Raw genomic sequence first — 13,928 nt, 5'->3', positions numbered from 1 at the left:
ATATTTTGAGAGATTGCAATGAGGAGGTTCTGAATTCCAGCCATGGGAGAGGGCCCTGTTTTAAAACAAAACCAAACCAAAAACAACGCCCCCCCCCCCAAAAAAAAAAACATGGAGGCAGAAACTAGAATGTCAACTTTGGGGAAAAGCTCAATAATACAGGTTAACTGGAATGTAGATTATTTGAAGCAGAAGAGTGAAATGAGGCTGAAAACGTATGTTGGAGGCCTTCAAATGGTATCCTGAGGAGTCTGTATTTTATCTTGGAAGCATCAGGAATTGGGTTTTGAGCAAGAGAATGGCATGGTCAGGTCTGTGTCTTAGGAAGAGTTCTTTTGTAGCCATGTAGAGGATGACAATGTTGTTTAGTCATTTTGTCTGACTCTTCGTGATCCTATTTTGGGTTTTCTTGCAAAGATACTGAGTGGTTTACCATTTCCTTCTCCAAATAGGGTAAATGGTAGTTAACAGTGCTAGAGCTGGCCAGACAGCCTAGGGTTACATATAGATTTGGAGGTTATCTGCATAAATGTGATCATTGAACACATGGGAGTTGAGGAGATCACCAAAGGAAAAAGTTTGGAGAGAAATTATATAGATAGATATTTCCAAATTGTATATACAAGTGTGTATATGTATTCACATACTGTGTATACATGTACAGTTGTCACAGATTTTGTATTTGTGAAATCAATACTCAAAGGTGCTTTCGCAATCATTCACAGACATGCTGAGTCATTCAATGCACAAGTCTCAGCTGAAGTCGGAACAAGGCAACACCCTGCCTTGTTTCAGCTTTCATACTATAAACAAATGTCCTTTTCCTAGTCTATTTGCTGTTGTTCAGTCGTTTCAGTTGTGTGTGACTCTCCAGGACCCCATTTTGGGGTTTTCTTGGCAATGATACTAGCTAGAGTAGTTCGCCATTTCCTTCTCCAGCTCATTTTACAGATGAGGAACTGAGGCAAACAGGGTTTAGTGACTTGCCCAGGATCACAAAGCTAGTGAGTGTCTAAGGCTGGATTTGAACTCATGAAGAGTTTTCCTGATTCCAAGCCCAGTGCTCTACCCAGTGCCACTTAGCTGCCCTTGGTCTATCTAATGACACTTTGTTGTTGTTGTTGCATTTTTGAGCTATTTGTGGGGTGATTTTGCTGTTTAAAATGGCCCCCAAGCATAGTGTTGAAGTGTTGTCTAGTGTTCCTAAGCTTGGTAATCTTAGTTCAGGTATGAGACAGTGCGGCTAACCATGAGTTCAGTGTTCAAGAAAAAAGGAAGAGAAAACTCACTAATCTGTATATGAGGCTGCTCCAGAAAGTGCTAACATTTACATTATGACCAGAGGTTCACAGGAACCTAACCCTGTGTGTTCCCTGAGAACACTGGGTCAGTATTTCAGGGTTCACAGTATCTTTATAGAACCTATCTAATATGAACAATGAGAGCTGAATGTATATGTGTGTATCCATACATAGGGGACCCCTCATGTTAAAGCACAGAAATAGGAATAATACATAATAAAACAACAAAGAAAAAAGGTATTGTGGGACCAGGTTGTGAATGGCCTCAGATAAAAAATGCAGGAGTTGATATTTTATATCAGAGGCAAGAGGGAACTACTGGATTTTATGTGAGGAGTGACATGATCAAAACTGTACTTGGGAAAATCACTTTAGCTTTTGGGTGGAAGATTGGGTTGAAGTAGGGGGAGACTTGAGACAAGGAGGCCAGTTAGGAGCCTAGTGTAATAATCCAGGTGAGGCATAGACTTACATCCTACTCTGCAGAAGACTTGTATACAGATCTTGGACCAATCATTTAATCTCTGCTTGTCTCAGTTCCCTCTTCTAGAAAATGAGGATAATAGTAATAGTATCTACCTCTTAGGGTTGTCTTGAAGATAAAATGAAGTATTTTGTGTAAAGCACTTTGCTAACCTTAAAGCACTATATAAATGCTAGTAATTATCATTATTATTATTTTGGCAGAGTGAGGATGAACAGTATGTATATATGAATATAATATGTAAAATATATAAAACTGATCAGGTCAGTAAAAGGATCCTTTTAGGAGGTGGCCTTTGAGCTGAGCCTTGAAGGGAGGGAGGGGTTGCAAGTCACAGAGATTTAGAAGAGTAAGCACAAAGAAAAAAGAAACTTCTTGGAAGGCCCATAAATGGTGTTTATGGCTAGTACAAGTTCATGTAAAACATTCTGTACCCTGTATGGAAGCACAGAGGGTACACTTGATGTTGAAATCAGGACAAATTCCTTCTAGATTGGTTGATTCCCTTCTCTCAGTTATAGCAATATGCAGTGCAATCCAAGGACTGAATCTCATCAGCAATTGCTCACTTAACCTTCTCATTACTGATTAAAAAATTAGCAAAGATGCAAGCTGTAGTGTGTATAGATTCTCCTTCAGGGATTTTCAGAAATTTATATCTTTCCAGAAAGTAAGAGGAAAAAAAAAGATGAACACTTCAAATGCTGACTTTAGGTGGGTTTTTTTTTTTAAACAACTTAAATTAATGATGTGAATTCTGAGCTCTTTGGCACTCAGTATGGTTCAGGAGAAAAAAGCACTGGATTTGCCGTCAAAGAACCTATGTTTGAATCCCAACTATGTCACGTACTATTTGTGTAACTGTGGATAAATTACTTCAGCCCCAGAGCCTCAGGTTTCTGATGTTGGGGGTGGAGAGGGGTGGTTGGACTAGATCCCTTCTAGGTCTAAATTTATGCAATTGTGCAAAACATGGGGCTTGTTCCTTTAGTACAAAGAATGTTGGCTTACTTTTAAGGGCTGTGAGTTCTTATTTTGAATTCTCAAGGAGTTCCATAAAGAGTCCCTTTAATCCTTTCATTTCCAGAAGAGAGGATGCCCTTTCTACCAACACTTCTCTACCCCTACTCTCAATCTGGCAATTTAATGATCGCTGAAGCACTTAATTACCATTGATGAGATTTTAAAATTGTTGTGTGTTTTTTGTTTTTTGGGTTTTTTTTGGTAAATTTTATGCCCAAACTTTGTTCTTTTGGGCTAATATTCCATGACCAACTTTATTGAGGATTGCTATTTCAAAAGATTCTACCTCTTGAGTCTCACCTTATGCTTAAAGTAAAATAGTTATCTGGTCATGGCAAATACTGCATATCTAACTTCCTGGAATGGAAATATTATTTTCTTATTGTTTCTTCACCTCCTAGATTAAGGAAAATGTGGCTTAATTTCCTACAAACTTCTTTCTCCTATGTATGAATTCTACTATTTGAAACATCTTGTTCCTCAATATATGTATGTGTGTGTGTGTGTGTTTGTGTGTGTACATATATATATATATATATATATATACACACATACATATATACTTTCTTTCTTCATGATTTTCTCTTTCTTTGGAATTGATTTGATTACAACATACCCATTTCTTGCATGTGTTATACAGAATGCAATATTGAAATGATGTTAAATGAATGTCACCCATATCAGAGAATATGAACAATTTTTCTCAGTTGAGATTATTAAACACTGTAAATTCATATACATATTCACCTAGATATCTTTGATGGTAACTTTAAATCATTTTTTAAAGATCATAACTTTGACTAGTATTTTTTGAAATGTAGGAACATATTTCATTTTTGGGAGGGAGGAACAAATTTGGATGAAATAGGCAATTGACACAAGCCCAAAACGTCAAGCTCTAGCCTCTAACTAACCTCAAAGTTAGAACTTAGGATAGCGGGAACTGCAATAGAATGTGAAAATTCATCCAGAGGGCAGGGACTCTACCTGGCACTTAGCAAATACTTAATATACTGGTTGAATCACTCATTGGCCAATATAATCACTTAAATATTTAGTTGTGTTACTTTCAACTTGAATGCAGAAATTCCCTTTCATATTATTTAAAAGAGTTTCTCATTCCTTACTAACCTAATGGAGGTGGAATTGGACTGTTGAATTGTATAGGATCATAAATATCAGACCCAGTCGGTTGTTTGAAACCAGTCAGCTTCTTCTTGCTTTAATATTTTTACTGACCAGTGACCTCACCAATGTGTCCAGTCCTATACAACTCACCCATGTCTTCTCATCCTTTTGGACTTTAATAAATCCACCACATAGACTCATCCATGTGTGATGGGGGCAAGTTGAAAGAGCTTTCAATGGCAGATAAAGAATTTTATAGTTGATCGTATTCAGGACTGGAGTTTGAGTATGGAAGTGACATGGAGAGACCTGAGCTTAAGGAGACTCACTTTGGTGCTTGTATGGAGGACGAACTAGAAGTGAAAGAGAATTGAAAGAGGAATATTACATAGGTGGATAGTTCAATAACCCAGACAAGAAATGACAAGCGCCTGAACTAGGCATTCTGCTGTATGAATGGATAATATATAAAACTGATCAGGTCAGTAACTAGGGTGGTGACTGTATGAATGGAGAGAGAAGGACCGTCAGAGATATTGTAGAAAAAGACAGATTTGTCAACTAATTGGATATGTAGAATAAGTGAAGAAGTAATGATGACATGAAGTTTTAAGCTAGAAGGACAGTGGTGTCTGTGGTTGGGTAGGGAGGGAAGATAATGAGTTCTGTTTTAGACAGCTGGTTTGAAATATCCAACAGGCAGTTGGTGTGATGCAAGACCAGAATTCAGTAGAAAGCTCATGGCTACATATATCAATCTGGAAGTCATCTGCACAGAGAGATAGAACCCATGGATGCTGAAGAAGTCATCAAATGAGAGATTATAGAGAGAAAAGAGAAGAGGATCTAAGACAGAGCCTTGGGGGTACACCCACTATTAGTGGCTGTGGAGACTTCAGCAAAGGAGACTTAGGAGGAGTTACGGGTTAGGAGATGGGCAAGAGGATAACCAGGCGAGAACACTGCCAAGAAAACCAGAAAAAAGAGACTGTCCAGTAGGAAACTGGTCAACAGTGGTAAATGCTGCAGAGGGCCGTAAGAAGATGCAAATTCCTTGAGGAAGGGACTGTCTTTTACTTCTTTTTGTATCCTCAGCACTTAGCAAAATGACTGGTACATAGTCGTCACTTATTAAGTGTTTACTGATTGATTGAAGGATGAAGGGTTAGATTTCACAATGAGGAAAGCATTCATGACCGTAGAGAAAGAAGTCTGTGTGAGATGCATAAGAACTTCATTGAAGGAAATATCTAGCTAAATAATTCTGTCTATGGACCTATAAAGACTGCATTCAATATAGTTTAAGCTGATATCATGCTTAATCTGGTGTGGATATTAGGGCATTGCATGGTTTTAAAAAAGCTTGAATTCTTATTCTTTTTTTTTTATTTCTGATGTTTTCTGCTATTGTTGGGAGGTACCAGCTTATCTCCACTAGAGTCCTATTCCTGTGCCTCTTCAAGGAATCAGTCCATAAAACACTGGGATATAGGCTCTGGACCTCCCAAAATGGAAAGGCTTTGTGCGGCTGGCAACAAACTTTGTCTGTTATGTCCAACGACTGGCCTAACTACATTTGTTAGAGGTTTACTTACAGAGGGTTATCTATGTAGTGATGAATTTTATTGCTTTAGGTACTCTTTAAACACCTTACTATTTCGTTAAACTGTTTCCTAAGTGGGAGAGGGGGTTGGGATTTACATCACGAGAGGAAGCATCCATATAGATGAAACTGTGGACCCTTGAAGTTTTTAAGTAAATAGCCTAAAAAGTGAGCTTCACATTTAGTCTGGCAATAACTCTTAGGGTAAACACATGAGCATTAGGCTAATCACAACTTCTTCAAGCAAAATTAGATTCCTGCTTTAGGGGAATGTTGGAAATGGTGTTTGTGGTTTGGGTGGAGATTGGACAAGATGCTCTCTGAGGCTCCTTCCAAATTTAAGTGTCCATATTATATTAGCTGGTAGGATTTTAGTATATTGCAGTCATCATTGCATAATATAATAGTGAATTGTGAATGTAATATATATATGGGGAGGATTTGGCATTAGAATATGTGGCTAGTAAATTGTGTCTTCTAAAGTAAAAAAGAATAGAGGCAGTGACCGTAGGGTTGTAGGATCAGCTGGTTTAGATCCTTCCTTAGGGACTGGCATTCTTTAGCTTTTTGGAGGTTTATTTCCAAGCTAAATTGCCCACGTCTCTATTTGTTAATGGAAATGTTGATATTTGAATAAGTGTTTGTGTCAGTACACTAAAAGAAGGAAGATGTGGTAATAAATTGTGTGCCAAGAGTTTTTAATGACCACTTACTGATGATAACCACATAACTATTATTCTCAACTCTGTTTCAGAAGGAATAAATTATTTTCATTAGAGAGTTAGTTTGTCAAAATTCATATAAGAAAATGAGATCTCAAGGAATAGTTTTTTCTTTGTTCATGAAGCCTCAGTTCAGATTTTCACGTACTCCCTCCCCCTGACCCCCACTGACAGATGACTTTCTTTAGGGAGTCGTGAGGAGATAGCCAGGGGTGGTCTTTCACTGGTCACTTGGTGCTGCTGGCGTGGCTCTTTCTACATTGTAGATAGCAAAAAGAGTCATTGTTGACCAATTGACTCACCTAGTCATTAAGATGACCAAAAAGAATCAATAGTTTGGCCGGTTTTACCTCTGTGATGGGTCAGAAATTTAGTCCTCTGGATTAGTTGAGTGTATAGTCAGTAGATGCATGTATACACACAAGCACAGAGTAATTAAGAATCCATGAAAGGGAGAGGTTAAATACTTTTACTAACTCCCTGATTCCAGGGGATGGGATGTAGTTCTTAGAAAACATATCAAATAGATAAAATATTTCCCTTTTATATTACTCAGTGAGAATGATTTTGTATGAGGAAAATGGAGCTGCCACACATTAGGAAAGATAGGTTCTTCCTTTTCAGAGGTACACGTAATTCTGCTGACCCAAGTAACTCATATCTTCATCTTATTTTATCGGTATTTCTTCAACCAGGTAAATGTAAATGCTGGGGGCATTGGGCAATCTAAGTAAACTGTTATAGGTCAAAACCATTCCAGGGATGGGGATTGAGTAAATATTAACAACCCCCTTCGCTTAGCTGAGTAACTTGAGAATGTGCATAACATCAGTGAGGAAGCTTTTGTCAGTCACATCCTAGACCAAATTAGTCTTAAAGTCCAAGGAAGAATCAAAGTTCATTTTAGCGCAGAAGTTTCAGCCTAGCTCTTCTGCTTATTGTTTGCAAGTTTAAGAAAAAGGGAATGATGAAGGAGAAAGAGAAAACCATTGCCATTGTGAAGGTTATAGACTCCCCAAAGTTCAGACTGGTGAGCAAGTGAATTATCTGTCAGTGTCTTGAGTTTGAAAAGCACAGTAAATGCTGAGCAGAAACTTATAATCTTAGAAATAATAAAAGAAGGTATCTTTAAAACAGACTATTGGAGCACATAGAAACAGAGGCTAATCTACCAACAAGATTTGACAGCTGAGTCGATAGAGTGTAGTGCTGTGGACTCTATGAAAACTTTAAAATTCTATGTGTTTTATTTTCTATAGAACTGTTAGAATCATAGTGTCCTGCTCTGGACTTTTCATTTAAAGGGTAAACACTAAAGTCAGCTTCCCCTTGGGAAGGAACTATATGCTATTTGTTCAAGTGCTTATATATTAAGCTATAATTTACCTTTTATTGGCTATAGTTCATATATACATTTATATATATTGCTATATATACATAGTTAATCAATACATTGGATACACACAAGGTACATAGATTTATATATGCCTATAAATGTGAAAAGAATGTGAAAAAAGTATCATTCTCCTACGTTGTATTTTTTCTGTTCATCTCAAGTTATAAGAGACAGATCTAGGTTTTTAAAATTTGCTTTTCATATAATTTTTTATGCATTATTTGTACTAAAAAAAAATGAGTGGGCCTTCTCCCTATGTTCAGTGTTTATCATCTGAGCCTCAGAGCCTAGCTATGGCAAACAGAAATGAGGCAGGATTGAACTCAACAATGCATCCTAAAACTGTAAAAGTACTGTCTACTGCATTTAAATGAATAGGAGCCCCAAAGGAAAATGTGTTAATCTTTGAAAAGCTAAGCTTTTCATGTATGCATACATTGTACATGTACATGCTCCCCTACTGAGTTCTGCATTTATGCCTGTAGTTTATCTTCCTTTTATGTCCCCAGTTGTTCTACCTAATAGCCTCATGCTAACTTTTCCCATCAACCCCTTTCTGTAATAGTATGGCTGCATCTCCAGCGGAAAAGCAAAGCAGAGAAGCCAAGAAACAGTCTTAAAAACTCAAACAGCCTTCTCCTCAGTGTTCCAGGGAGACAAAGGATGGCATTATATCTAAAGACCTCCATAAATTCCTGTGTCCTTTCAATTAATCATTCATTCAATAAGTGTTTACTGAGTATCTACCCATCTGTGCTTTAAGTGCTCTAGGGGAAATAAAGGTGGCAGAAGAAATAGTCTCTGTTAAAGACCTTGCCATCAAAACTAATATAGGAAATATTAAGACAAAATAATCACCAACCTCTGTGGTATATATAGTGCATGGAATAGAAGTTTAAAAGAGACAGACAAGGACCAATGGACTAATGTAATCAGGGAAGACTTTCTAACCAGGTACAGACACCACTGACTAGTACTTAAAGTGTGAATAAAATTTTGAATGGTGGAAGGGAAAATGGAGGACATTTGAAGCAAGGTTAATATATTAAACAAAGACTGGCCTGACCAGAATGAAGAGTGCATGTTGGGGAGGAGCAGGAGATATGGTTGGATAGATCTGGTGAGGCCAGGTTGTAACGGACCTTGAAAGCTAGGAAGAGTTTAGATTCCATGTGATTGCCAATAGGGAGTCATGTTAAAGTCTTGAGTAGAAAAGTAACTTGATGAAATTGGTGGTTTTAGAACATTATTCTGTCATCAAGAATAGCTTGGAGGGGACAGAGCTGGGAACAGGCAGAACATGTGAGGTAGTAAATTAGGTGTGAGTTATTGTTTTGGGATTGGGGAACACAAGGCTTTCCATTTATGCCTGTAGTTTATCTTCCCAAATCTGAGAGACATTGAGGATGAGGAAATATCGTGACTTAGTGACAAATTATGAATAGCAGTTAAAGAGAAAAGAGCAAAAAAAGGTATTAGGTAACCACTTGAAATGATAGTAGCATTAACATAAATGGGATTGGTGAAAAAGGTTAGTGGTTTGAGAGGAAATGAGAGAAGTAATTGTTCTGAACGTGTTAATTTTGAGACACTTATGGGACATTCAGGCAAAAAATGTCCTGTATCATATCATAGAATCTCAGAGTCGGAAGGGACCTCAGAGGTGATCTAGCTCACCCAGACCTGCTTTAACAAGTGGTCATCCATCTTCAGCTTCAAGACTTCCAGTGATGTAGAGCATTAGAAACATTAATCTCCAGCACATGTGAGAGGTAAGGTTTGGAGATGGAGGGCTTTTTTTTTTTTTTGGTTGTTGTTGTTTGTTTTCACCTGTGGAAAATTAACATGTATTAATCATCTTAGTTTTCATAAAATCTTGAGCTCTATTCAGTACTCACTGAAGTGCCACCCCCTACATGAAACCTTTCCTGAACTTGATCTTCCTGTCCCTGCTCCAAATTATTTTGTGCATGATTTATATTTATCCATGTACATGTGACTCTGCCCTCTTGATATATTCCCTGAGTAGCACAAAAGCTCCTTGAGAGAAAAAATTGCTATTTTTTCTTTTGTCTTTGAATCCACAGGGTCAAACAACCATATGTGTCAAGGCCACACTTGAACTCAGGACTTCCTGTTGGAGGCAAAATTTTTTGATAGTTCAATTCAACAAGCATTTATTAAGTCCCTGATCTGTGGTAAGAGTTAATAGATGTTTATTGAATTGACTAGCTCAAGTCTATGGACATTAACTAGAAAAGTCAGGTCATGCTCCACAAAAAGATAAAGGCAGACAAGGCACCTTCTGCTGAGGATGAGAAAGGAGACTGTGAGGAGCTCCTGAAGCTCATAGAACAGCTCCCAGAAATGAAAGAAAATGCAAAATAGTTTAACGACCAGATTTTATTTTGTCCCAAGGCAGGGCATATCCTAAATATAAAATATACAATATCGAGTCAAATATGTTTGAAACAATTTTTGAAAAATCTGCACAACCATGGTATTATGATGGTAATGACGTCTTAAAAAGTCTGTATCTTTATTGAAATGAAATATGGATTGTGGAGAAAAAGAGATGAGATTACATCAAGAAACTTAAAATTTGATTATGGAAACTTTGCAACAGATTGAAAACAGAGAGATACAACTTCAGCTTGAATATTTCAGATTTGTGTCTGTATCACAGTAGGTATTCCCTGATTTCTATCATAATCCCTCTGTGACTTACATGATGGTTTTCATGGGTTGCTATAGTGGAAAAGTCATTACTTAGTGAATGCCCTTGTGGTGATGAGTCTCTTCAAGCTTAGCTAAATTGGGCCTCAGATAACAGGCATAATGTCTTTTACCAGACCCATAATTGAAGCCTTTCCAAATCTGTAAAAGCTTGGCAGAGCTTGAACTTAGAAAATATAAAGGCATCTAAGTGGCTAGAGCACTGCACTTGGAATCAAGGAGAAGAGTTCAAATTCTGCCTCAGTTGCTTATTAGCTGTATGACCCTGGGCAAGTCATTTAACCTCTCTCTACCTCAGTTTCCTCATCTGTAGGATGAGTATAATAATTGCACCTACATCACCAGGTTATTGTGAAGATTAAGTGATATAACGTGTAAAATATTTTACAAATTTACTGGGATAGACACTGCTGCTGCTACTGTTTGTCCTTCATTCTCAAACCAGGGGCCACACTTGAGGACCTAGAGGACCACATGTGGCCTCGAGGCTGCAGGTTCCCCACCCCTGCATGACTAGACCTTTGCTTAGTACAATACATTTCCAGTTGGGAAACTTCCTCTTCTAATTCAGGTTGGTATGTGCTACGTAACGTATTGTCTTAGCCCCTGCAAAGTGAAGTGACTTGCATAGACACCCAGTAGGACTTGAATTCAGGTCTTCCTGGCTCAAAGGCCAGCTCTCTATCCTCTACGCCATGGTTTCTCTATTTTCATATTTGTCTGTTATTACAGGGATTGGACCTTTGATTTCATTGATATAGGGAGTTCCCAGGTAAGGAAACTCCATCTGCCAGTGCAGACCGCTATCTTCTTGGCAACTGGGGGAGTTAGTTCTAGGGCCCTATGTGGTGAAAGGATTTGCACAGGGCCATAAAGGCACTATGTGTCAAAAGGAGGGAGGGGAAGGAAAGGAAGTAAGCATTTATATAGCACCTACTATACTATGGCAGGTACAGTGCTGAGCGCTTTACAAATATCTCATGTTATCTTCACAGTAACCTGGTGAGCTAGGTTTTATCCCTTTTATCTCCATTATAGACTTGAGGGAACTGAGGCAAACAAATGTTAAGTGACTTGCCCAAGGTGACACAGCTAGTAAGTGACTGAGGTTGGATTGGAATTCAGGTCTTCCTGACTCCAAGTCTGGTGCTCTATCCACTGCACCACCTAGCTATCTCTGTGAGAGAAATGAGATTTGAACCCAGATATTTCTGGCTCCAAGTTGAGCTCTCTATTGACTATAACATGCTACTTCTATTACTATAAAACTTTGAAAATGGAGAATCACCTCCATGATTCAAATTAACAAAAATTTATTAAATATCTACTATGTAGAGGGCAGTGTGTTAAGTACTGGGAATAAAAAGATTAAAATGGGGCATGGTCTATTCATAAAGGGAGGTAAATTCTACTATGTTGGTAACTGTGTGGGAGGAACATGATATGGACAGAGTTAAGTAGAATAACAAGTGGAGAGTGGTTGGGAATAAAAGAGAAATCCAAGCAAGTTGATTTAGGAATACATGATATAAAAGAGGCTTTTGTTCAGGGAATTTGGGAAGGATACATGGAGAAAAAAGCAGTTGATGTGAGCCAAGAAGAGATAAAGGGCTTCTCAAATGTAGAAATGAGAAGAAAGTACTTTTCTATCATATGCATTCCATTAAAGGGAAAGCAAATGCAATGCACAGAGAGAGGAGGCAACATATTGAGGTTAGAGAATAGCTAGCTACCAGGTTTGGCTGGAATGTAGGATTCATGAAATAAGATGGTAAAGGTATGTTGCAGTCCAATTGTGAAGGGCCTTAAATGCCAAGCTAAGAATCTTGTATTCTATCCTAGAGGTAAAAGGGTGCCATTAGGAGTTTTTGAATGGAAGAGTGATGTGGTCAGACACGTATCTTTGGAAGATTATTTTGGTAGCTGTGTAGAGGATGTGCTTGGAGAAGAGACAGAATGGAGACAAGAGACCAATCAGGAGGGTATTGCAATAGTCCAGGCAAGATGAAATGAAAGTCTGAAGAGTGGTGATGGCAATGTGAGTGGGGAAAAGGAGATAGACACAAGGCATGTAGAGAGAGGTAACATCAGTAGGACATGATGACCAGTTGGATATGGGGGAAGAAGCATATGGAAGAGTCAAAGATGATCCAGGTTTTGAGCCTGGGTGACTGGAAGATGATGAATTGGTCTTTGAACACTTTGAGTTTGAGAGGCCTTTGGACATCCAAAGATGGTGAGTACACGGTTGAGGGTGTAGAATATGTGAGGTAGAAGAGAATTTTCAGAGAGAGGATTAAGGAGAGAGTTAGGGTCTAGATATGAAGATTTGGGAGTCAACTATGTAGAGGTAATCATTGAAACTATGAAATTGGATAAGATCACCAAAGGAGAGAATGTAGACAAGGGAGAAAGACTCTGGTCAGAGCCTTGGACATATACTCATGGGGGCAAGGGAGGGGCAGGAGGTGAATGACAAAGCATTGACAAGTAACTAGATAGTGGAAGAAATAGAAGACTTGGAAGAGCTTTTTCATAGAAACCAAGTAACATGGATCATTGGAAAGGGCACTAGATTTGGAATCTGAGAATCTGGAATCAAATTCTAGCTCTGCCCCTTACTACCTGTGTGACACTGACTGGACAACTCACTCAAGTTCCTTTCGACTCCAATCAATAAACATCAAACATTTAGGAAGTATTACTATGTGCCAGGTGTTGTGATGGGTACAAGTTATACAAAAACAGAAATGAAACAGTCCTTGCTTTCAAGGAACTTACATAAGTATAGGGGGAGATAACACCTCACTCTTCCTTATCCCCCCCAAAATACAAAATAGGTTGATGAAGCAAGCATTTTTTAAATGTTTTCTATGTGCCAGGAACTATGCTAAGTATTAGAGCTGAAAACTCAAGCAACAAAGATAGTCTTGGGGGCAGCTAGGTGGCGCAATGGATAGAGCACTGGCCCTGGAGTCAGGAGGACCTGAATTCAAATGTGGCCGCAGATACTTACTAGCTAGCTGTGTGACGAGAAAGAAAGAAAGAAAGAAAGAAAGTCTCTGGCCTCTGGGAGCATGTGTTCTAATGAGGGCAGAGGGAGGAACTATATAGAAAGAGGATCTCTAAAGCAGAGGAGGAGGTATGAACGACCAGCAGCATGGAATGGAAATGGCCTCAAAGTGATGTGGATGCCTATATTAGGCCAGAATAAGGCAAAAAGCATGACAATCAGAGCCCAGGGTGGTTTTGGGGGCAGAGTGTAAGGTTCTGGTGCGGAGAAGGTGAAGATGATGGTTGGAGTGGAGAAGATATGCTACGAAAATGGCAGGGATGTGAGGCAGAATCCTCGATACTCTCAAGATAAATCCATGGTCGTTTAGGCAGGGAGGGTGCCAGCTCTTGTGGGGATCATATCACAGGTGATGCCTGAGTATCTTGTTGGAAGTTAGAGATTTTATGAGACAGGTGAAGGAGGGAGAACATGTGAGATGGCCAGGGGACAGGAGGTCATTTTTAATGTTCTTAATCTGCA

General features: G+C 38.7%; 1 protein-coding gene across 8 annotated transcripts in view; it reads left to right on the top strand.

The window, feature by feature from the left end:
* TFEC (transcription factor EC) overlaps positions 1-13,928 on the top strand; it is a 90,257-nt gene that overhangs the window by 55,035 nt on the left and 21,294 nt on the right. The gene's annotated exons all lie outside the window — the stretch shown is intronic.

The sequence above is a fragment of the Vombatus ursinus genome, unplaced genomic scaffold (assembly GCF_900497805.2).
Source record: "Vombatus ursinus unplaced genomic scaffold, bare-nosed wombat genome assembly UNPS02014946.1, whole genome shotgun sequence".
Classification (NCBI taxonomy): domain Eukaryota; kingdom Metazoa; phylum Chordata; class Mammalia; order Diprotodontia; family Vombatidae; genus Vombatus; species Vombatus ursinus.
This window is presented reverse-complemented; position numbering and strand designations above follow the sequence as displayed.